Here is a 25,327-nt window from a genome sequence, read left to right on the forward strand (position 1 = left end):
CATTCCTGTTATAAACATATTTAAAAAAAACTCAGCTGTCAATCATATATTGCCTGTCCAGCCTCTATGCCCAGGCAATTAATTTCAGTTTCCATTCAGCACATCCTAGATGGCACATACATAAAATGTTGGCATGATGCAAAGCTTGCCTTAATAACCCTGCCAACAAAATAGCACCTGTATGCTTGCTGTGATTGTGAATTCCAAGACTGAATGAAACAAGATTTAAATAATTTATGTAGTGTAAGTAAAGTTTATTTTGCTTGTCAAACACAATGGGAATGAATTTGGAATTATTTCCTGGGGTGACAGGTCCCGTTTAATGAGAGAATTTATTGCTATTGCACTTTTTTCAATTTACAATATTGTATAAATAAAATATTTTTTAAAAACTGCTTTAAATGCCATGTGAGTCCACCTTTTTTTTAGATGTCAGTATTTTCAGTATGCATTTCTATAAGATATTCAGACAATACAAGATGCTTCCATTCATTATTATAAATACATACTGTATATTGCACAGGGATAACATTAGAAAGCTTCCAATGTTTTGCATGTTTTGTCATGCAAAGAATGATATTCATAGGACCCAACCACAAATAAGCCATAGAAAATATCCTGCCCATCTTTCCACTATTAGAACATAGCTTCTGGCTTCACTGGGTCCTGATCTTTAGTGCAATTCCAATTTCATGGTGACATGGTTCACATGAAACATACTTATACACCATGTACATCTGTATTTTTTTAAAATTTGTATTAGTCGCCTTTCTGTTCCGCTTTAACCAGAAATGGAAAAGCTTGTGGATTTTTATTGCTTACATAAATAAACAGAAATAATATTAGTTGGAAGGCTGGATTCTTGCTGCTACTGCTACTTTATTACTTATTGCCATCATCTCTTGCAGTCTGTCCTTGAACTTGTTTAGCTGATAAGGGCAGTAAGCCTAGGAACTAGCATGGAAAACGTAATATACAAGCCCATTATTTATCCTGTTGAATAACACTATTACTGAGATGGTTTTCTGTGGCTGCCACAGCTAATCCCACTAAGCCTACAAGAGATACATACAGAACATTTCCAGGAAGAGCCAAGGGACTAACCAAGCAAGAAAACCACCTAAAGAGTTAAAATAATTTCATGGAAACCTTCTTCTATGCTTTCTACAAGACTGCAGTCTTGTGCAACTGTTTCAAAAGGCTTAGACACCATGTATTCTTCTCTTTTGACTCTATTAAGGTTCAAGTGAAGCTTTTAACCTTTGCCCACATCCTCTTGCCTATAGTGGGGAACTTTACAAAAATGTAAGCCGTGCATTTCTTTTTTCTAAGTCTAAAATATTGGTGACAATAATATTGCATGCTGGTGACAGTTAGTCATGGGCAAATCTGTGTCATTTCGCTTCACTGAAAAATTTGTGAACCACAAACTCTGGAAAAATATGCGAATTGAAGTCAATGGGTGTCAAAATTATCTTGACGCATGATAGTTTTGAAACGAGCGACAATTTTTATACACAAGACTCTTTTGTCCGAATGTATTAAATTCAATGGATGTCTGAATAATTTTGAAGTGCAACAGTTTTGACAACAGTTTTTACGGATAATTTTTGCATCAGTTTCACAAAAACATTCGCCATCGGCGTAATCTGGAAGTTTGCGCAAATCCACGCCTGGCGAATAAATTGGCCCATCACTAGTGACAGTTATTGTCATAGGGCATGAATACAAATTAACATTTATACATACAAAAAAAATGATATATATATATATATACATATATATTTATATATAAAGTTCCAGCTGTGGTGCACTCCAGTCAAACGTTCTCTTCATGCCTGGGTGCTGTCAAATGTATTGTAGATAATAGTTCCCCAATATTGACGCACTCCAGGGCTTCATAATGCGGTTTAAAAAAGAAAATGTATTGTCAACGTTTCAGTCCCTTGGGCCTTTAATGTCTTGAGAAAGGGACCAAAACGTTGACAATAAATTTTCTTTTCTAAACTTCATTATGAAGCCCTGGAGTGCGTCAATCTTGGGGAACTATTATATATATATATATATTTATATATATAAAAAAAAAGTTATATATTATATAATTTGCTTAAAACATAGTTCCAGCTTGTGTATAACCATCATATGCCTATATATTTACCCTTTAATCAGGCTGTTTACATAGAATGGGATAAAGGAAAAGAAGTATAAATGTTGTAAGGAGTAGTGATGGACTAATTTGCGCCATTTCGCTTTGCACCGTTTTGCCAGCGAATTTTCACGGGCGTTTCGCGAATTAATTTGCTGGCCGTGAATCGCGCAAATTTGCCGCCAATTCGTGCCTGGCAAATGTAATAAAAGTTGGTAACAGAAAAAATATTCACAATGCAAAAATTATGCCTTTGTGAGAACAAATTTTCCATTGCACAAATTTAATATAGCTTTTGCAAACAAACCCGGAAACTGTTTGTGAATTTTATAGCTTGCTCCAGTGAGCAGTGAATGTAATAAAAGTTCTTATGTAATAAAAGTTCTTACTGAAAATGTTAAGTTTGCTACAAAAGTTTACAACACCTTCAAGCTCTTCTTAAAAGTGGGCAAAGAGCAATTAAAATTTGCAATGCAATAACAGTTTAAGGAAGAAATTACATTTGCGAAATGCAAATTTTTATTCTCATTTGTGCAAATTGTTTTGCTCTTTGCGATTTTTATTACATTCCTCCATAATAGAGGAAGAAAGAAACAGGACCTCAGGAGTATCCTGAGCTAGTTCTATGCCCTATGTCTTACACATTCAAAAGTCATTGTTTAGTAGTGGGGGTGGCTTTATATTTACAATACTGAGGTATCATAGTGAATAATAGTGACTATGCTACGTTAGTATTATTGAAGAGAAGGTTTGTATTTAAGGAGTTGTTGAGTTCAAGCACCCACTTGAGTAAAATGATGTATTACGCCAAAATGTTCAAAGGATCCTTTTTGAAGTGAGACATCTACAAAGGATATCATTCACAGTAAAGAAAGGCACCTGTACTGTATTGGGGGTATCGCACCAACATGTTTATAAATGGATTGTCCCCTTAAAAATGCAACAGGTAATGTCAACCTTGTTGGAAATGTAACCTTGATGAATCTGACTTTATTGAGGGGGATTAATGATTCCTTGTCCATAAGGTAGAATATTTGCACATCTCCCTCTATACTGTAAATCAGTTGCTGTTATGATTATTTATCAGTGGTATCTGTGGGTTTTAGAGGAGACAGATAGGATGTTGTAAACTGTAGGGTCTATAGCCAATCCCATACCACCATAGTATTAGCCATAAAAGGGGTGGTCCATCATGCACCTGTCATGCACCCTACAGTACTCACCACACAAGTAAATGGTTTAATGAGTTCTGCTGTTCTATTCACATTCAGAGTTTTTATTGGAACAATCTATCTATTAGTTTTAACCAGCAAGTCATAATATTTCATTAGATCAGGCAGGTCAGCTCCACTTTTATGTTTCATGAGGTATTTCATTTCGATACAGTGCTGCTTATTTCCCATTCAGACTTAGAGAGCTCATTTTTTTCATTAGAGATCATCAAACTTGAATTGGAATTTATAGGAAGGCAAAACTGCATTTTTAAACTGTGCAATAGCATATACACTACATTACCTTACCTTGTTAGAAAAGCTCCTTTCCATGATGTTGCAACAAATGGCTTCCATGTTGCCAGTTTGTTCTTGAGATGGCATTTGGACAGCTCCTGAGAGACAGGGGGAGGGCTGTGATCCAATAGGTTGATTCCAAAGGCAACGATTTAGATGATGATTGTATGAAAAAAAAATTCTTGCTAAACAGACCAGAAAATTCTAGAATGGATTCTCAAAAAAATGTGCCAGTGGTGAAACCACAAATGTAGCCTATTCTTTAAGAAAGCTGTCAGGACCTGTAGCATGAACCATAGTAGTGGCTTATCTTTCCATTACATATGTATGGATCTTTGCAAGTATGTGTTTAAGGGTAATGGTGTGTACAATGAAAGTTCCACCCAATGAAAGTAAATGGGAATCTCTACAATGTGCCTTGTCCTGTATAATGAGAGGAACGTACTGCTCGAGTCATGGCAATTACCAATAACACTAATTCGGGGGAATATATCAAGTGTTTTTTCTCCCTTTTAATGGAATGACAAATCACTGGAGCATCTACATTATAGAAATAGCTTTGAGTGCAATTACCCTTTGCTTGAGTTCCTGCCTGATGTACATATGTAATATTGTGGTTTTACCATATGTAGTCGTAGTTGACTCTTTGTCAATGCAGATACAAGAGCCATCAGAACAGTGGCAAAATATGACAAGACTTATAGAATAGATATTAATGGGAAATTGAATAACCTTTAAACATTGTCTCTAGCAGATACTCTATGGAGCTTTTCCAAGTAGCTAAAGGTCAAAGCAATCTGGTGCATTTAACAAGTGAAACAAGTACATCAACTACTTTTTCTGAGTCATTTCTTAGACCACACAAGCCATCATTTTATATAAGACCACCTCAGTCCCCAAACAGCAACACAGACCAATGTATGTATTATATAGTCAAAGAGTGAAATCATTTAAGCAATCAAAGGAAATATACTAAAGTAAAGCTCTTACGGAGTCCATTAGGAGAAGAGTTAAAAAACATAGATCTATTTATAGAACATAGGTAGTGGAGTTGTCAGCCTTTCTGTGTAAAGGGAACGTGGTCAGTAAATCTTAAAGGGATTCTGTCATAATTTTCATGATGTAGTTTTTATTTCTAAATTACACTGTTTACACTGCAAATAATTAATTCTAAAATATAAAATTAAATTCCTGAATCAGCAAGTGTATTTTTTTTAGTTGTAATATTGGTGTGTAGGCAACCATGTCAGGTCATTTTGCCTGTTCATGTGCTTTCAGAAAGAGGCAGCACTTCATAATGGAACTGCTTTCTGGCAGGCTGTTGTTTCTCCTACTCAATGTAACTGAATGTGTCACAGTGGTACCTGGATTTTACTATTGATCCCGCTGCAGGGATCTTCTTAGTTCAAGCGCAGGTTCTGCTATGACACGCGCAATGTGCACTTCCGGATTTTGGTGCGTCGCAAGTATCATGACATCATCACAATGGCGCAAAATTAGAATATTTAAAGGGACTCTGTGCACAAACTCATTGCCTGTTGTTAGGTCTACTTGCTAGTTATCCTAGGTGTGTTTGATTCCTGTTTTGACCCCTGCCTGCCTGACTATTCTGAACTCTGCCAAATCTGATCCTTGCCGGCCTGACTACTCTGAACTCTGATTATCCTGACCTGTGCCTGCCTAACTATTTTGTTTCTACCGATATTGACACTTGCCTGCCTGACTGAACCCTGCCTGTATCGACCCCGGTATGATTGACCTTGCTTGAACTCCGCCTGAACCGACCACTGCCTGTCTGACCTTGCTTGAACTCTGCCCGCACCAACCCTGGCCTGTCTGAATACGCTTTTTGTCTATCCAAGAACTGTGCCTTACATCCAAAGACTTTATAACAACTGTGACCCTTTACTCATCCAGAACTATTGCTTGGCTCCTCTCTTATTGGTGGCATCCAATTAGCCGATGGCTCCTCCCAAGTGAAAGGTGACAGCTACACCTGTTCTGGGTTTTGGGAGCTGAATGTGACAGCTGTTCTTAGATCGACCAGGTAGCTGTTATCTTGAGCTGCTATCTGGTTACCTTCCCATTGTTCTGTTGTTAGGCTGCTGGGGGGATGGGGATGATATCACTCCAACTTTCAGTGCAGCAGTAAAGGGTGACTGAAGTTTATCAGAGCATAAGTCACATGACTGGGGGCATCTGGGAAACTGACATATTATGTCAGCACAGCACTATTATTTGATGCATTTTGAAAAAAAAAACAAAAAACATTTTTTCCCATGACAGTATCCCTTCAATCACGGGATTATATATCTCTGCAAGTGATCAAAGTTTTACCATCATAGCATAAACTGAACAAGGAACATATCAAACACCTTTTTAAGTATCCATCAATCTAAGAAATGCAATTGTGACACCAATAACAATTCTGCTTAACACGTAGACTGTGTTAAATGTGTTTTAGGGCTATCAAGATTAATGATCAACCATGGCCTTTAAATCTCCCCAAAAGTAAGCCAGTTGCAACAAAAAGCAAGTGCATAGTGCACACTGGTAATCAAAATTTGATTTGGAGAACAATATATGCAATCTACTTATTTATTATTCATAAGAATCCTAGGGGCACGTTTACTTAGCTCGATTGAATGAATAGAAGAAAAAATACTTTGAATTCCGAACGTTTTTTTTGGCTACTTCGACCATCGAATTGGCTACTTCGACCTTTGAATCGGACAATTCAAACTAAAAATCGTTTGACTATGCGACCATTCAATAGTCAAACTACTGTCTCTTTAAAAAAAAGCTTTGACCCCCTACCGAACATCAATGTTAGCCTATGGGGAAGGTCCCCATAGGCTTTCTAACAAATTTCTGATTGAAGGAAAATCGTTCGATCGATGGATTCGTTCGATTCGAAGGATTTAATCGTTCGATCGAACGAACGATTTTTCCTTCGATTGTTCGAACAAACGAATTGCGGTAAATCCTTCGACTACTATATTAGAAGTCGAAGGATTTAACTTCGACAGTCGAATATTGAGGGTTAATTAACCCTCGATATTTGACCCTAAGTAAATGTGCCCCCTAGTGTTATATACAAAACTTTTTACTCCTTGTTCCAAGCCAATAAAGTATTACTCCAGATAACCAGATAAAAGCAATTAAGCACAAGGTCCCTTTAAAAAGGAACAGCCTTAAAATAACATGAAAAATTGCTTGAAGTACATTGCAATGCGTAACAATCTTTTATTCACTATAGCTTGTTTATGGCTTTCCCAACTCTATAGGCCACATACAAGTTGTTGTGTGTGCCCATGCACAAGTGCATCCCTTAAGATTTACTACTGCAGGTAAACTGCCAACATCCAGTTGCATTGGCAAATTAATCCATTTATGAATATTATTCCATTTAAAGACAATAAATGGAAAATGTCAAAGGAGGACTAAACTGTTAATATGAAAAAGCATAACTGTTCTGCATCTCTATAGTAGTGATGTAATTTATTTTTAAGCCATAAAGACACCAGAGATTTGCTAGATAAAATAGGAATAAATAGATTTCATTAGAAATGTTAAAAGAATCTCAAGAACAAATCCAGGCTGGAGAAGCAATATCTACTGTAGCTGCATTTTTGTACAAGATTCAGCAAAATGATATACATTTTTTTTTTAAAAAAAAAAAATCACCTTTTCTAAAGTATCAACATGAATCAACTAAGCTGAACCTGTTTTTGGATACGAAGATAAAATCATCATGACTATTATGTTATTGGAATTGAATGCATGAATTGATGCTCATGTTTTATAGTCATGTCCCAGGTAGCTTGGACTCTCACTAAAAGAAAATGCTACTGAACCTTTCCCATACCAAATCCATTTGCTTCTCCTCTCAAGTCATCTTCCTCCATCAATCACAGCTGAATGTTGGCATGCTTGGGACTTGTACTAGAATTTTCTGTTTTGGAAGTAGAGGTGTAACAACATAAAAAAATAACCTGAGAAAGGTGTTTCTTTGCCATATGTGATTGTTCCCTCCGTTTAAATGAAGCAGTGTGTTCTAATATGTACATGGAAGGCTTAACATGACTCAAAAGTCCTTCTGGAACTGACTTAGATAAGGCTAATTTGGGAATTTTCTTGTGGATTTCCTTTATTTTCGTCAGGCTAAGAATTGTAATTAAGTGAATAATGTCCCATAAGATTGAAGGACGTAATTGTTCTGTATTTGTCAGTGAAAATAACTCTAAATCTGCTTAAACCCTTTCTTTGAAAAAAAAAAGATGTCTGTGATACATCAACAGTGAATGATCATAGTTATTTAAGGCCTTCATTAAAAACAACACAATTAATCAAGGAAATTACTCTACAGTGGCCAAATGACGCTACAAGTAGTCACACTGGTAAGCTTATAAAATCTGACAGTAGGTTTTTACCCATATGCAATAAACCCTCGTATGCTGAACTGTATATTTCTTGAAAGCAATAAAATACTTATCAGCATAAGTAAATTCCCCATGCTTTATAATATGAAGCTCTATATATGTCACTCCAACTGCTATCTCGAAGCAAGTGCTTCAGGTACTTATTACAGAAACAGATTGTGTTGCTTGAACAATGTGAATATAATTATCTGTTTTCGGATTTCAATAAGCATGACCTTTGCATTTGCTATCTTTCCAATTAATTACTGTCCCAACTAATAAAACCCTGCCAGTAATCTGATAAAGCTAATATACTGTAGCCTAGCCATCCCAATTCAACGGCCAATACAACTCTGTTAAATAAACACATACAAGGCAGCAGATAGTGTTTATATAGAATATATACATATAAAGTATTGTTCTACTTTCACTCACACAAAGCTACACTGTCAACTGCAAATGGCAAGAAATCTCCTGCTGCATCCTTATTAGATTTTGCAGATTTGGGATAACAATTGGAATTTAAGGTATAGTAAAGTTAAAGCATATTTACATTATTTGACGTGGACTTATCAAACAGATGTTCATTTATTTATGGTATGCTTAAAGTATAGTTTGTTAAGGTTTGCCTCAATGTTTGAATTTTATGCTTAAAGTGGCATGCAATCATGATTCCAGGGAACAAGTATCCTGGAATAAATCTATCTGTTGTGGTAATAGGTTCACACTATTGCGAAATGAAAGGCATGTGAAGCTTGCATGTAAGGAAGACAGAAATAGAAGCATTCAGTCAATGCTGTACAGACTTGGTGCTTGAGACCTTCCCTTGGTATTCCATTCAGATCTAAACAGCTCTTGAAATTAGATTTATAAGGAGCTCTCCTTTTGAGCTGATTGAGTTTTCCTACGATTTTATCTATCTAGTCTATCTGTCCTTAAGCTACTATGGGTACTATGGGTAATATGATTGTAGACAAAGGCAAAGGCTGTGCAGGATAATGTACAATAAGAGATACCTTTCATTGGCTAACAAAATGCCAGCTTTCAGAGCAGCTCCTATTTCTTCAGATAAGTGAGCCAGGAAAAGTTATCACTTTACTCTACATGTGCCTGCTTTTATCAATGGATAATCACCATAGAAGAAAACACAGAACTTTCTCAAACCAGACAGCAGTTTAGGAACCCTAGTCCATAGGAATCAAATATACCGAATACCTGCAAGAATAAATAACATACCTAGCACCTGACATTAAAACCCGTAAGATCAGGAAACACTAACGTCTCAGTCTCCAGTACCATGGACAGTACCAGTATGAAAGCACTTAAAGCCTGTACAATGGGTAAGTACTGTATTAACGAGCGGGAATGCAAAATGGGGAACCAAATCTGGTTGTGGTGAGAAGGGCTGAAAGGAGCCAAAAAACCCTTAGCTGGCAATTATATGCAAAGTAATGCATTACTTTTCTCATGCCATACACACAGCACTGCCTAGATACCAAAAATTTGAGTTTTGATTCTCCCATAAGGCATCATGGGCGGAGGCATGCAAATCACTCCTTTGTCTCCCTTTTGCCAACTATGCATTGCTAATCTTGATCTTCAGGACCATGGACAGTGCCAGTGGAAAAATAACATGGAGTCTTTACAATTGGTACAGATAGTAATGAGCGCTTTTAATGATAGTATATACTAATGGGTGCCTATACTAATAGTATAAACTAATGGGTGCCTATACTAATAGTATATAGTAATGTGTGCTTATACTAATAGTATATAGTAATGGGTGCCTATACTAATAGAATATAATAATGGGAGCCTATACTAATGGTATATAGTAATGGGTGCCTATACTAATGGTATATATGAATGGGTGCTTATACTAATAGTATATAGTAATGGGTGCCTATACTAATAGAATATAATAATGGGTGCCTATACTAATGGTATATAGTAATGGGTGCTTATAATTATAGTATATCGTAATGAGTGACTATACTAATAGTATATAGTGATGGATGTCTATACTAATAGTATATAGTACTGGGTAACTGTAATAATATTATATAGTAATGGGTGACTGTACTAATAGTTTATAGTAATGGGTGCCTATACTAATAGTATATAGTATTGGGTGACTGTACTAATATCTAATACTAATGGGTGCCTATACTAATAGTATATAGTAATGGGTGACTGTACTAATAGTATATAGTATTGGGTGTGTATAGTGTAGTACCTGACATTAACACCCCTAAGATCAGGCAACACTAACATCTCAGTCTCCAGTACCATGGACAGTGCCAGTATGAAAGCATCTCAAGCCTGTACAATGGGTAAGAATTAACGAGTGGCAATGCTAGTCTTGATCTTCAGGACCATGGACAGTGCCAGTGGGAAAATAACACGGAGTCTTTACAATTGGTACAGAAAGTAATGAGCGCTTTTAATAATAGTATATAGTAATGGGTGCCTATACTAATAGTATATATTTATGAGTGCCTATACTAATAGTGTATAGTAATGGGTGCCTATACTAATAGTATATACTAATGGGTAACTGTAATAATAGTATATAGTAATGGGTGCCTATACTAATTGTATATAGTAATGGGTGACTATACTGATGGGTGCCTATACTAATAGTATATAGTAATGGGTGCCTATACTAATAGTATATAGTATTGGGTAACTGTACTAATAGTATATAGTATTGGATGACTGTACTAATAGTATATAGTAATGGGTAACTGTACTAATAGTGTATAGGAACGAGTGCCTATACTAATAGTATATAGTAATGGGTGCCTATACTAATAGTATTTAGAATTGGGTGACTGTACTAATAGTATATAGTATTGGGTGTGTATATAAACAGTGCTCGCTGGAACTGGGCGCTTGTGGTGCAATTTAGCGCCCAGGACTGGAGAAGAGGGCAAAGTATTCTATAGAGGACCTAGTGGAATCGCTGCTGCGCTGTGACTCTCTCCCCAATCAATTGACTCCAATGTAACAATGTAAGAGCCATTCAGACTAATGGAGCTGTGCAGCATTTCAGCGAACCTGTAGTAGTAAGACCGTAAAAATAGAAAGAAAAGGCTCCACGTACCTTCAGTACATTTAACCCACAAAGCTCTTGGATGTGTCTGCTGAAATCCAGGCAGCGTCCATGAGTTGTATCCAGCTGTATAGAGTATTACCGATGGAAAGAGCAAAGGAATTGCACGAAAGGGAAAGACGGCGTATTTATTCTCCCGCCGACAGACTGAAGATTGTTACACTGAGCGAGCGACGCCCCCTTTAAAAAGCAACTCCACCTTAAGACGAGAGCACATGGCTCCCAGGGAAACAAGTGACAACTCTCTATAAAGAGAGAGAGAGAGAGCGCTGGGCAAGGGAATGTGCAATCACTCGGTGCTTCCATAAGAGATAAGACAAGCTGTAAAGGGCGAGGGACGTTTGATATGGCAGCGGCTTGAGTGAAGGTCAGTGCCATCTTGTGGTTTTGCATTGCTCGTCCGAGACTAGCCAGGGGCTTACTGGGGACACAACACGGGCCACAATGTGGATTTCTTATATAAAGCAGCCCAGCAGGGTTAGTGGCCCCTGCACTGTAGGGGCCACTCAAATCCATGGTCTGAGCGTCTGCTCAGACCATGGATTTGATCAGAGGGAACACTGGTGCTTATTGTATCGATGCGTTTATGGGAGGTGAACATGGAACCGATTTGTGCTTTGACCTGTTGAGATTAGTGCCATTAGGGTAATACTGATGGGCTTTAACATTTATGAGACTTTTTGTTTCATTTTAAATTTTAGAGTGAAGAGGAATCTGTCTCTGGACTAGATAAATATCTCCCTAGTGACCAGGCCCGGACTGGCAATCTGTGGGTTGTGGCAAATGCCAGAGGGGTTGCTATAAGATGCCATAGAAAGTCACTATTTAGTGGCTGGTGGGGGGCTGTTTGGGCTTCTGTGTACCTGAAATGCCAGGGCCTATTTTAATTCAAATTTAATTTTAATAGTCCACGGGCTAGATGAGATGGGTGGGAAGGAGAGGTCTAAGGATATATATATATACACACACAATATAGGGTAAGAGTAGGGCGAATTTGTCCCTTTTCGCTTCACCATGAATTTTGCGAATTTACAGCGAAATTGGAACAAAAATGGCGAAACATGGATTTTGACGCCGGCGCCCATGAGCGTCAGCGTTGGCAAATTTTCGCCAGCGAATTATCGCTGCAAGCTCACGCCTGGTGAATAAATTCGCCCATCACTAGGTAGAAGCAGTGTCGGACTCGGATGCCAGGGGCCCATCAGAAAACCTTAGACTGATGGCCCACTTTCCAAACTATTATACCTCCTCTCCTCTCTCAACATCTTTAATCTCCTAGTCTCTTTTCTCTACATTCTATACTCTATTCTTCCATTATTTAGCCTCTTAGTTCCAATAAAGAAATATGGAATGACCATGAAATAGACCAAGTGTTTAGAAGCAAGAGGCCCACTGACACCTGTTCACACCGGGTAGGAGGAATAAATGAATCTGTGTGAGGACATTCAATTCACACAGAGGGCATCGGCATATCAGTTACAGGATTGACTTGGAGCCCCAAGAATGACAGAATTAATATGACAGCAATTGGCAGAGATGTCCAGGCACTGTTACATTGTAGAACTGTCCCTCTCATCGCAACCATGTGCCATGCATGGCTGTTAATTGGTTAATCGAATGTTAGTAACATATTCAGCCCAATAAGATCAAATAGTCCCTCAAATCCAGGAAAGAGCAGGACACCTACAGTACCTGGATATCTATCATTATGGCCACTGCAATTCCCTCCAGTAAACATGCGACTGCAGACAGTTTATACAACTTCAGGCACTTGGTCTCTTTGTTAGTGGGGTGGTTAAACCTGAAACCCTAATTATTCTCCACCTCTGGACGAATTCCTTGGTGCAGGTACATATAACAGGTAAATTAACGACATTAATGTAGAGACAGCTTTTTAGAATCGCAGACACACTTTGTGTTTGGAGTCAATGGCTGCATGTAGCTGGCAGATGGCGCTGAGCCGCAGACAAAATGTTACTGTACGAGGGATAGGAGAAGAACTGCAGGGCGATTTAAACTTCCCCACGCTCCAAGATGCAGTCAGCTCCGGCAGGTTTTTCTCTCTCCCTTTTGCTTCTATATTTAATTGCATTTCTCTCGGCATTACTAGGCAACACTCCCCCACATGGCTAATATGAAGGTGATGGTAATGTAGACAGTGAGATGTGTGCAGCTCAGTTTAGGTTTCTGTTAAGGTGGAGCTGAGCTTTAGGGGGCGTTGCTTGATCCTCAGCAATCTTTACAATCTCAGGTTTGAGGAATGACTGGAGAAATGCCCCATTCCCTCTCCTGCTTCTTTCATTCGTCGTCAGCTCATCCTAGCCATCTGTTATTTACAAAGGGGAGCAGAGCCTGAAGCCCACACAAGGTACATTGTATTTGCCTCTTTATGTCCTCAGTGTGTGCACTGGATACATTTGCAATTGTGCATGGGGGTACCCTGGTCAGGGTGCTGATAAGGGAGGGGGGTGCTTCAGTTTGGGGGGTTGGAGAGTTTTCCAGACTGATACCTGTGTAATACCCATGCTCTTTATAACATGCAGTTATAAAGAGTAGTTGGCAGTTGAGCAGCAGGTGGATTTATAGGCGTAGAGTTTATTGGAATGAATTAATGTTATGAAGGGGCATGTTTTTCTTTAAATACAAAATTCCAAGTGCAGTTTTACTGTACAGTTTACTTTTCACACTACAGCCTGAGGGAGGGGGGCAGCATTTTTAACATTATGTGCCTGTGGGACAATATTTCTGTCAGCATTTCCCTCATTAAGCTGAATTTGGCACTAGAGGTCCTTAGAGCAGACCCTGCAGTCTCCCTTTCCCAGTGCCTTTTTTTTGCACATCCGACACCTTCCTGTTAAGGATACAGCCTGTTCCCCCTACAAGCTGCTCTCTAGATAGATTATGTAACATCCATACCCTTTGCTTATACACCTCTGCCTGCATGACTTGCCTGTTCCTTAAGACTTTTAAACAAGTATTTGGAAACATTTTTTACTGTAGGTATTTTGCCTCCTATGACAAGGGACAACACTGTGTTTGCTTAGAATACACTTTACGAATGTGTAAAATTCTTGGTCTTGCTGCTCACTATGTCTTTGTTTTTTTTTTTTTTTTTCACTTTATCTGACAGTAAGGAATGATGGTCATTTGGAAAGCCAGACCTTGGGGTTTTATTGACGGTCATCTACTAAAATTAATAATTTTAGCACCTTGTGAAATACATACATAGATGCTATTTCTTCTTGGTTTTCTTTAAAACGGCCAGTCCTGAAGTGTAAGCGCAATATAACACATTGAATTTATTGAAGAGACAGACTAAAAGCATTTCGTGAAACTTCCATGTGCACAGAATAGATTGGCTCTGTGTGGCTGGCTACTGTGTTCAGAATGTGTTTACCTATCTGTTAACTGAGGCAGCTATTGCAATTAAGAGTGTATTATTATTATTATTATCATTATTATTACAGAGCAAGATCTTGTACATGCCCTAGTGGCACTGTTGTTTTACCTGCCATCTGTACCCCAGTAAATACCATTTCACTTTTTTTTCTCCCTTCCATGCAAAGTACTGACCACTGACAGAGCAGGGGACGGGAAGGGCAAGTAATGACAATTGGATTTGTATAATCTTCATTCAACTCATAGTAATAGCATTTATAAGCATGCCTATTGAAAAAAATAACAGGAACAAAAAGCTGAAATTTTCATGTGAGCAGTTGTATGTATAGACTATTTTAAATACTCTGCATTCTGCACATAATGCATTGGACATGCTCCAGTGCTCTAACAGGATCCTCAATGTGCCTTTATGAAATCATTACTGGGCACATCCTTCATTAGCTACAAATGTGTAGTGTCTGGCTCACCTTTGAACACTATCTATCTATCTATCTATCTATCTATCTATCTATCTATCTATCTATCATCTATCTATCTATCTATCTATCTATCTATTATCATCATCATCTCTCTCTTTCTTTCTCTCTCTCTCTCTCTCTCTCTCTCTCTCTCTCTCTCTCTCTCTCTCTCTCTATCTCTCTCTCTCTCTCTCTCTCTCTCTCTCTCTCTCTCTCTATATCAATCTATCATCTATCTATCAATCTATTTATTATCTATCTATCTATCTATCATCTATTATCTATCATCTATCGATCTATCTATTGTCATCATCTCTCTCTATCATCATCATCATCTCTCTCTCTCTCTCTCTCTCTCTCTCTCTCTCTCTCTCTCTCTCTCTATCAATCTATCTATCATCTATCTATCAATCATCTATCTATCTATCTATCTATCTATCTATCTATCTATCTATCTATCATCTATGTATCATATTTCTATCCATCTCTCTCTTTCTCACTCTCTACTAATACCTATCTATCTATCTATCTATCTATCTATCTATCTATCTATCTATCTATCTATCATCTGTTAATCTATTGATATATCTATCTATCTATCTTCTATCTATCTATCTATCTATCTATCTATCTATCTATCTATCTATCATCTATGTATCATATTTCTATCCATCTCTCTCTTTCTCACTCTCTACTAATATCTATCTATCTATCTATCTATCTATCTATCTATCTATCTATCTATCTATCTATCTATCTATCTATCATCTATGTATCATATTTCTATCCATCTCTCTCTTTCTCACTCTCTACTAATATCTATCTATCTATCTATCTATCTATCTATCTATCTATCTATCTATCTATCTATCTATCTATCTATCTATCTATCTATCTATCATATCTCTATACAGCTCTTTCTTTCTCACTCTCTACTAATATATCCTCTTAAATTAACCAAAATGTTTTTTCCCTATACCATAGAAGTCATTAATAGAAGCAATAAAGCCAAATCTTTGCACTCTTGAGGATACACAAGTAGAACTCCAAACAGCATTATAACAGCTACGCTGTTGAAGGATATAGTGGATATGTTAGACCTGCAATATCTTGAGAATCAAAGCATTACCCTGACACCACAATAACCAACACAAAAAGCAATTTGAGTCCTATTTTATTGCAGGAATTCTTAAAGGGACCTTGAGACGTGACAGTCTGTCCAGACAGAGGTGACCAGAAATGCACAATATACTCACAGCAATGTAGACTGATTACGACTGCTTCACTTGTATGGATACTATTCCCAATTTCTTTTTAAATTTTTCTTTAAATGGTCATTGGAGGTATTTGGCAATATGTTAAAGGAGAACTAAAGATTAAACTGAATATTGATAGACATGCTGTATATCTCATATTGTACTTACTCTACTGACCTAGAGGTCCAGAAAGTACTGGTTCCTGAGCTCCATGATTTGTCAGTCTGAATTAATTTCTAGTCAGTCTTGTATTGTCAATTTTATATTGTAAATGTTATATACTGTTTACATATTGTGAGTCGGCCCCTAAAGTAAGGCTTGGATGATTTTTTGGACAGACATAATATCAAAGGCTATTGTGATACTAAACTCTATAGTTAGTATAGATATGGGTATATAGAATTTATGTGAAAGTAGGGAGAGGTGTGTGCATGGATGCTGGGTTTTTATTTCGAGGGGCTGAACTTGGTGGACTTTGTCTTTTTTCAACCAGATTTTACTATGTAACTATGTAACTATGTAACTGACCCCCCCTCCAAAGCATGTGTTGTAGATCAGTAGAAAAGAATATGGGGAGCTGTTGGTTGTATATTTAGAGGCACAGATATTCCCCGCTAAAGGGCTGTGGAGAGTTTAAGCTAGTACAGGATATATATATATATATAAGGTCCAGCATGTCTAGCCTAATTATATATTGAGCTTTAGTTCTCATTTAATATATGTACTGAGTTTCTGAAGCACTACTCATAGCTAAAGTGGTTAATGACTATACTGTTTTTAACTCTGGTGCTCTAATTCCAGTTTCTAATAAGTCTTTGGTTCTCCATGAATCTGGTAAGACTGGGGCCCCTATATTTAGGGCTGTGACTTTCCAAGCTTTACAAAATTCCCAAGGTCCTTCTATTTGAAGGCATTATTCACACACACACAAAGGCATACCTTAGTCAAATATTAATCAGTGTTATAATCAGATTGAGTAGAACACAGTCAATGTAATCCCAATATCTTTGGATGCAAACTTAAACAAGGGCTGACCCCCTAACCAGCTAGCTGGCTAACCCTGCGCATTCTATCTTTGCAGTTACCCATAGCAACCAGTCAGCAATTATCTTTCATTAATCAAGAGCAATTACTATAATGAATATTAATGACTGATTGCAAATGTGTGGCTGGTTGCTATAGCTGCTGGACTTGTGCAGTTAATGAATCAACCTTTTAAAGGGATGGATGAAAAAAGTAGACATTGCCCCAGTCTCCAAGCACAATGTCATTTAGGAAGCTGATCCATGTTTTTAGCAAGCAGGGGTGCTGGGGGAAGCAAGGGGCAACTACTAGGAAAAGGTAATCAGTACCTTGACTATTTCCACCCCATGAACCAACGGGGGAAAAATAAAGGAGAACATATTTGCAAATTTTTGTACATTGTCCTAGTTTCTTTACTTTCACCTGTGTGTTATATCGATCCCAAGAACCCATGGTTAGATGCTCATTTGCTTTGTAATCCACAAAGAATTTAAATGAGTTCAGGACACAGCAACCGACAATTGCAACTATTGCTTTATGTCCTCAGTAGCACAACATGTTTTAGGCACCAAGGCCTTGATTCAAGGACAATTCATTATCTGTGTTAAATAGAGTAACAATATCTCCATTTACTCACAATCACTGCAAAGATCTGATAAGTTGCTATGGGTAACTGTGCTGGCATTTAACACCATCTATTTAAAAATTGGATGTTTAAGTCATCAATAAGCAGCAAACTCAAGTATGTACCATTCTGCAGATTTCATTCTGAGGATCCTAGGAATGTAGATAATTGATAATTGTTTTTTTTTGGTAACAATCTGTCTAGCCCACAAGGACATTTTCGACATGATGCAGCTCTAGTCTAAAGTGCCATTCAAAACTGCCTAATATAATATCAGGTGCATAGTTATCTCTACTTCTTCCTACCCACAGTAACCACTTGACCAACGCATTTGTTACTTCAAATGAACTGCCAAACTCATGTATAATGAAGTAGTATTTGGTAAATACATGTAATAATGTAGGCTAAGTTCCTAAACACAAACACTTGTATTGGTCACATTTACTTAGATTATTTTTCATCCATTTCTCTTTATGCGCAATGCTATAGAATAAAAAAAGATAAAAAGGTTGAACATGCTCCAAGTCTGATAAAATCCCTCGCAACTAATTAATGTTTTTGATTCTATTTAACTTCCTATTATTGTCATTTACACAAAGGGCTTTGTTCAGTGGAGTGCAGCTCAGTAAAACCTCATAAAAGCCACAATAAATGTCATCCGAAAAGGCTGTACCGGAGACAAATTGGAAAGGCATGAGTGTTAACTACCCTTTTTTTTAACTTTCAAGTGGTACTAAACATATCTTTTTGTAGATCAAGCAAAATCAGGATTTGGAATCATAGGTATTCCCTCCACTTCCGTCACACCACCATGCTTAACTGCAATCATCACATACACTCAGGAACGAGTTAGTTTTCCTTTTTTATTATTTGTGTTTTTTTAGTTATTTTGTTTTTCATTCAGCAGCTCTCCAGATTCAGCTATCTGGTTGCTAGGGTCTAAATTCCCCCTAACAACCATGTATTGACTTGAATGAGAGACTGGAATATGAATAGAAGAGGGTTTTAAAAAGAGGAGAAATAAAAAGTAGCAATAACAATAAATTAGTAGCCATGCAGAGCATTTGTTTTTACATGGGGTCAGCCACCCCCATTTTAAAGCTGGAAAGAGTCAGTAGAAGAAGGCAAATAATTTAAAAACTATTAAAAAGAAAAAATGATGGCCAATTGATAAAAGTTAACTTTTAGGGGGGTTATTTACTAAAAATTAAACAAAACTCCCATCTATGCTTTTACCTTATTTTATCAATAAAATAACGCGAAAAATTAGTCACAATTTCAAAGTGTACAAATTTTTTGGACTTGATGCCCGAAAACTCCGAATTTTTTGGATTATCACCCGAAAAACACAAATTATTTGGATTTTCACCTGAAAACCACAAATTATTCGGATTACCATACGATACCCAGACAGCTAATGATATCTTCCACATGACCTTGACAGGTTTGAGATGGATTTTTACGATTTTTAGGAGTCTCAGGGTATAAAAAAATCTTGAAAATTTTGAGTTGTTTTTTTTTTACCACAAAAAAAATCGTGTTTTCCCCTTTAAAACCCCAACCAGACAAAATTCAAGTTTTAGTAAATAACCCCCTTAATGTAGGATAGAATGGGCATTTGCAACAGAGCCCAAGAGTCACAAGTGTCCTTCAGAAATAGGAAAAGGGGCTAAAACGACAAAGGATGTTTTTAATTACAGACAGTTTTAGTATTTACTTCATGGAAGTCCAATTTGTGACTCTTCAGCTAAAAATATAAAGGCTGTATGGCGGTTTTGCCTTCATATTTGATAAAAGACAGATGTGATGCTGTCTCAGCTGTGACAATTCTCCTCTCTCATTGGCAACCAGCTGGAATCACTGCATGTAAACCTGCTTTGTATAGATTACTAGGGATCCCTTCTGTAAAGGGTTTTACATTGGGAGATTCCAATGGATCTGGAAGTGCGAGTATTTTTGGACAGTTTGTTGTATGTGGTAGAGGAGATTTAGTCACAGGGAATTAAGTGCACAGACTGCCATTGCCCTTAGATTGAATTGGAAGCCTTCCTGCAATTCTGATGCTCTACCGTCTCTAACTCCACCATTGAAAAGAAACCAAAGGAGAAGCCCACTGACCTACTGTTTAATTACTTTTATTCATCATACTCTATGGTATTTCCATGAATTTCAACCTATATTTCTAAATTGAGGGAAATGTTAAGTCGCATCTCTATTGAAAATCACTGAAATTATATTTTCAATTCCATAAGCATGTTTCCTTACTTGTGTTTGCTGATTCCCCATGAAGAACAGATATATTAGAGATATTCAGCATCCTCTGTACATCTTCCAATAAGCAGCGATTTTATTTTATCAAGAATTATTTTTTAAAAATGGTTTATCCTAATACCATTGCTTTATTAATCAATTAGGTCTTCAAATAAAACTTAGATACAAGTATTTCTGGTGTCTAAGGATAAAATTACTACAGTGGCAATAACTAAAAAAAGGAAAGGAGACCGAAATGCATTATCACTCTTTTTGTCTGTTTGTTTCAGAATATGAATTACAGCAGCTGTCTGGCACAAGTTAAGGATGTCAAGCATGCTATCTGCTATTACACATTAAACCCAATTTGCCCTAATTTGACTAAATGTTTAATTTAAGATTTAGCACTGGATTCAAAACCTCAATATTATCCTCACTAAGACAACTCCTACTACTGTATATCCTAGTAAATTGTGCAACAGTATCTTGGTACAAAAAAAAAGGCCACAATCTGCCTCTTGACACTGTGCTTTATCAAAAATCTAGAGCCACACACCCCTCAATGCACGTGCTCTTAGAATAAGCACTCTGATGCCCTTTATTGCTCTTTCATTTGCTCATAGGGGCTTAGAAAATGAGCCCTAATGAGTTTGTGGCCGAACATAATGCTTTACTTTTTTTGATTATGAGTATACATTCCCTTAGTCCCCCCTTCGTGTGACTGTTTTGTAATCAATGTAAATTTAACCCAAGAAATAACAAACACAAAAAAATAAAGACTAACAAAAAGAAATAAGAAACACATTGATTTGTGATTAAAACAACAGGCAACTCATATGTTCAGCACAAGACCTATTTACTCAGGTTGAGGAATATGGTACACTGTTCCTTTAATAGTACTAATCTTTATTTCCTCCTTTTCCAGGTGGATTTCATCAGGGCCAAGTGTTTTCAGGCAGAATCCCTTGTAATTCTTTCTGTACCTCTGGTATTGTTCTACTGGTGACAATTAGGACAGAGTTAGTACATAATAAACAGTTGCTTCCATGTCAGTTCTGAAGAATTTAATGTTTCCTTTTCCCATGTTTTAATCTGCTTAAAAGATTTTTTCTTGGCTCCGTTTGCCTTTTTGCTATTTATATGCCTTTAGGATTTGCTTCTTGCATTGGTTGTGCAGCTATTACCATTGCTCATTAAAATGTTCTTTTGTTTGAAGCAATGATTTTCTCTTTTGGGCATTCTCTCTTTTTTTAGAGCATTACTTCTGATACTCTGTTATCCAGCCACATTTTCATGACTGAGTGTTGTAGACATGCATTTAATACAGCCTTTTAAAATGTCCTACTTTGCTTCCGTGCTTTTGTTAAAGAAGACCGTATCTTGGTTTATCACCCTTAGAGCTTCCCCAGGGTGATTAAAGCTAGTGATTTTAATGCTGGACACACAAAAAATTATAGAGATTTAGCCACAGGGAATTAAGTGCACAGACTGCCATTGCCCTTTGATTGAATTTGAAGCCTTCCTTCAATTCTGATGCTCTACCGTCTCTAGCTCCACCATTGATAGCAGTTCAGTCAATATCTGCACAGCACTGTATTACTCTTGTCCTGTGTATAGTCCTATCTGCTGAGCAGTTGAACCAGTAAATCCCTGGTGCAATAACACTAACTATGATACCTCAAAGTGGAAAATCAGGTAGATGTACAACTGAGCATGTATTGGGTAATTAGGTGGCCCTAGAAATGTACAGGTCATACTTCTCTTCTGCCCACTGCAAATTGAGATGTGAGTGGGGCCCACTTGCACTAGTATCCACATAACCCACGATTAGGCACAAGTGTGACCGATTTACATTGTTTTCTTGTTTTCATTGCTGAGCATTTAAAAAGTGGGAAAGGGAAAGGGGAACAAGGGCTCTTCTACCTTTAAATTAATGAACTCCATGATTCAGTAATCACAAAGGGTAAAATTAAACTCTATCATATTATGAAGATTAGAAAGATGAAAGACACCCCTCTTATTGTGACTACTTACAGAGTACAATGAATAAAACAATGAAAAAAATGTCTCCCACTACTTACCGATTATTGCTAAACTCCCCAAAGGATCCAATTACAAAATATTTATAATAATAATTTATCAGGTGTTTTTTAATTCATCAAGATTTAAGGTGACTAGGGCTTACATATCCAGTGCACTGCACCCTTCACATTTGTGTGAAATTCAAATGGATATTCATACGGGTAATAGAAGATTACTAATAAATCCTAATTGATGAAAGTGACTAGTGCTTAGTGAATTCAGAATTTCACATAAGTCACTGGCACAATTGCCACTGCTAATATTTTAAAATAAATTACCTAAAAAGATGAAAAAATGTACAAAAATAGATATCCAAACCACCTTGATTAAAAAAGAAGAATTGGAAAATTAAATGAAACAGAGGTAGCTGTAGAACTGTCTTTAATTTGTTCTGTGCAGATTTAAGCATAAGTCAGACCATGGGTGCCTATATAACAAATACATTTGTTATACTGGAGACTTGTGGTTGAATTTAACAGCTAAACTGGGGTGGGGGGTGAGGTTTTAGGAGCAAATTTTTGGCACAATGAAAGGGATGTGCTGAGATCTGGTTCCTAGGGTGGCACCAGACCCAAATACAGTGCTGAGAGCAGGTAATAGCAAAGTACAGGCAGGTCAGTGGCAATTACATTTACAAATATTTTTATAATTAAAAAAAGCTGTAATTAATGTATAGGGGAAAGTTGATTTCCTGATGGCAGATTAAGCTTCTACTAGCTTTAAAACAAACAAATAGAATAAATGAAAAGAAATAACTGGTGCAAAAGTAGAGTTTTTGCCGAACAAGCCCTTATTGATCGTTCAGTTGCAAACAATTCCTATCTTAGAATCTATTATAATCTATTAAACATTTTGACACTTCAGTAATGGAATTTTCACTATATGTTATATAATCGCTTTGAATCTCTTGGGCGCTAAATTCTATGCCTGCTTTTAAAATACCTAACTTACTAAGCAGGTTTGGCTGCCTTGTAAAAGATGAGTTGACCTAAAAGAAGGATTAAGTACAGGGTTCCATGTTCTTCATTGGCATAAGTGATCCCCAGTCCAGATTTGCAGCCTAATTGAGATATGGCTTCTACTCTCCTTGCTATGTTCAAAAAAGGTGGTGTATTATCCCCTCTGTATAACAGCATTCTATGACTAAACCTTTATTGGGAACCTTGAAGAATCCCAAATGGACTAAATATTAGCACATTAACTCACTCCAGGCAGTTAGGAAAGTATAAAGAATTGCCACAAGTGTTGTATCATTTCAAATTGCTTGTATCAATTGTCAAAATACTGTTTATTGATTTTAGCAATCAATCAATCTGTGGGGTGTTCGAACTCAACAGCATTTCTGAACTCTAAAACCCCCCTCCCCAAATCCTTAATCCCAGACACAAAAAAGTGGGTTTTAATGATTCTGACAGATCTGTTCCATGCTGAAACAAATCATTCCAGCATGGAAAAAAAGATTAGTAAAGTCAGCCAATAGTTATTTACTTGGCTATCACCGAAAAATATGACTCTAAAAATCCCATTGGAAAGAATAGAAAGGGGTGAGTTTTTCTGGGGTGAGCTCTAATTTCACACTCATAAATCTGCCCCTAAATGTTAGTGAAGCTATTGGGGTGATAATAGTTGAAAAGTTTTCCCCAGGTATAGCATCGTGTGCAGCCAATCAGATGCTTTCTTTTAAACAGGTGACCACAAAAGATTGCCTACAGTTGTTTGCTTTGGGTTATCGGAAACTACAGTCTTTAGGATACCATCATTTTCTGACTATGAATAAATGTTTATGCTCTTGAACCAATTTAAAAGAAAAGATTTATTTTTGCTAACAAAATGTTCCCAGAACACTGACGTTTTAGTTATTTTTTTATCATTAATTTTCATGATGTCTTGAAAATTGATGATTCACTGTAATTGCAGCTGGATTATGCTGGATTGGCCCTGGCTGATCGTTTTTTTTTTTGTTTTTTCTTCCACAGAGTATCCTGTGTACGCCGTAGAGTTTGAGAACAAAATATTTACCAATATAAATTCTCCATAAACAGGTACGTACAATAACAACCAGTACCTACACAGCCTGTGAACATCCATGTAATACAGTTTTTTTTCAATTATAGTAGTGATGTCTATGAAGGTTGTATATGTAAGAAACAACTGCCATGTCTATCGACTTCATTAGTAGTGATCAGTGAATCTGTACCGCGAAATGCTCAGAAATTCGCAAAATGCATTAAAGTTAACAGGCGTCAAAATAATTTTGATGCACGTCAATTTTGACGCGAGCATCAATTTTTAGATGTGCGACTATTGGTCCAAACGCATTGAAGTCAATAATAATAATTTTTGAAGTCAATAATAATTTTGACTCACGACAATTTCTATGGACGTGCACATTTTTTTTTTGACGCAGCAGATTTTTAGCCAGAGAAGTGTCGCTGCAGTTCCCCTGATTAATTTGCTTTTGGTGAAACGTGGAAATTCGCTGCAAATTCATGTCTGGTGAATTTATTCGCTCGTCACTATTCATTCAGGTCAAACCTATTTGAATGTAAAATACCTCTTTTTTTTAAAATTTGTCCCCAGCATATGCTAATGGGATCCTGTGCAATGGAAGGGGGTCCCATTCAGAAAACCATTCAGTGTTAGATTTGCCAGGTGTATTCTTATTTAGTGTTTTTGTTATAGCTCTAGAACTACAGCTGGATGGTCATTACAATTTTTTTTAGGATCTGTTATCCGGAAACCCGTTATCCAGAAAGCTCCGAATTATGGAAAGGTCGTCTCCCATAGACTCCATAGAATCCAAATTTTTAAAAATGATTTCCTTGTTCACTGTAATAATAAAACAGTACCTTGTACTTGATCCAAACTAAGATATAATTAATCCTTATTGGAGGCAAAACCAGCCTATTGGGTTTATTTAATGTTCACATGATTTTCTAGTAGACATAAGGTATGAAGATCTAAATTAGGGAATGACCCATTAACTGGAAAGCCCCAGGTCCCGAGCATTCTGGATAACAGGTCCCATACCTGTACTTGATTTA

At 37.0% G+C, this 25,327-nt stretch overlaps 2 protein-coding genes across 2 annotated transcripts in view; one reads left to right on the forward strand and one right to left on the reverse strand.

The window, feature by feature from the left end:
* npy5r.S (neuropeptide Y receptor Y5 S homeolog) overlaps positions 1-11,549 on the reverse strand; it is a 52,385-nt gene extending 40,836 nt beyond the window's left edge. Inside the window, exon 1 of the mRNA XM_018242730.2 lies at positions 11,182-11,549. The gene's annotated coding sequence lies outside the window, so the exon portion shown is untranslated. The remainder of the gene's footprint in view (positions 1-11,181) is intronic.
* Positions 11,442-25,327, forward strand: part of npy2r.S (neuropeptide Y receptor Y2 S homeolog) — a gene marked incomplete at its 5' end in the record, with an annotated part of 37,425 nt that continues 23,539 nt past the window's right edge. Inside the window, 3 exon segments of the mRNA NM_001085879.1 lie at positions 11,442-11,457; positions 13,526-13,558; positions 24,260-24,325.

This window comes from Xenopus laevis, chromosome 1S (genome assembly GCF_017654675.1).
Source record: "Xenopus laevis strain J_2021 chromosome 1S, Xenopus_laevis_v10.1, whole genome shotgun sequence".
In the NCBI taxonomy this organism is placed as follows: domain Eukaryota; kingdom Metazoa; phylum Chordata; class Amphibia; order Anura; family Pipidae; genus Xenopus; species Xenopus laevis.